The 1329-nt window shown below is 33.3% G+C and overlaps 1 protein-coding gene across 4 annotated transcripts in view; it reads right to left on the reverse strand.

The window, feature by feature from the left end:
• The window catches only part of Naa16 (N(alpha)-acetyltransferase 16, NatA auxiliary subunit), an 81086-nt gene that overhangs the window by 53481 nt on the left and 26276 nt on the right, over nucleotides 1-1329 (reverse strand). The window lies entirely within an intron of this gene.

Here is a 1329-nt window from a genome sequence, read left to right on the forward strand (position 1 = left end):
ACACACACACACACACACACACACACACACACACACACACACACACAAAAACGCAGTAAATCCCCCTCTCCCACCGAAAAATAAATCAATTGTAGTTCTCTATACTAGTAATGAATAATTCAAAAATGAGATTAAAATCAACTCATTCATGATAGGAATGAGCAAAAGAAACAAAATCTAGCCAGGCGTGACTGGCCAAGACTCAGGAAGCAGAGGCAGGTGGATTTCTGTGGGATTGAGGTCACCCTGGTCTATATATCGAGTTCCAGGCCCAGGTGGAGCTACAGGGAAACACTTTCTAAAAAAAAAGAAAGAAAGAAAATCTATATGTTGAAAACTAAAATATGCCTAGGAAAAGTAAAGACCTAAATAAAGACATTCTTTCCCATGTTCATCGGTCGGAATACTTAATATACAATTCTTACCAAATTCACCATAAATGAAATACAATCTTTAACAAAATCTCAGCATTTTTTTATATATATGTATTTTTAGGGGGAGCATTAAGTGTGCCACAGAGAACATGTGGAGGTCAGAGGACAAGCTGCAGTAGTTAGTTCTCTCCTTCTACCATGTGGGTCTCATGGGTTAAACTCGGGTCACCAGGCTTGGCAGCAGGCTCCATACCCACTAAGCAGGCGGTCAGCAAGTTTTTTCAAAAATTAAAGCTGATCCTGAAACTCATACAAACATACAAAGGACATTGAACAGCCAAAAAGCAATCTCAGGAAAACAGGACAAAGTTAAGAGGAAGAAACATTTCAAATTTCAAACTTAGTACAAGATGACAATTTTTTTTTAATTTAAAATTTTTTTTTTTTCAAAAATTAAAGCTGATCCTGAAACTCATACAAACATACAAAGGACATTGAACAGCCAAAAAGCAATCTCAGGAAAACAGGACAAAGTTAAGAGGAAGAAACATTTCAAATTTCAAACTTAGTACAAGATGACAATTTTTTTTTAATTTAAAATTTTTTTTTACAATTAAAGTTACAGTTTTAACAATATGCAAAATATTACAGTAATTCAGATTTTTGGCATAATGATTACAGATTTGAGATTTGAATTTTATATCTCATAATAGCGATGAAGATTATACAAAAGCTATTAAAACAATTATAAGAATAAATTCAATTGTCACTTAAGTATCTAAAGCTATTTTCCTTTGCGTTCTTCCAGAATGATTTGTTCTTATTCTTTACCTTAATTTGAGGGACTTCAAGAAGATACTTGTGTTTTTTTTTTCATACAGAAGAATTCATTCCAAGGCAATTGACATTGAGACGTTTTCACATGCATTTCTAATCTCTATATACATGACTATCA

The sequence above is a fragment of the Nannospalax galili genome, unplaced genomic scaffold (assembly GCF_000622305.1).
Source record: "Nannospalax galili isolate Female #2095 unplaced genomic scaffold, S.galili_v1.0 scaffold386, whole genome shotgun sequence".
NCBI classification, from domain to species: domain Eukaryota; kingdom Metazoa; phylum Chordata; class Mammalia; order Rodentia; family Spalacidae; genus Nannospalax; species Nannospalax galili.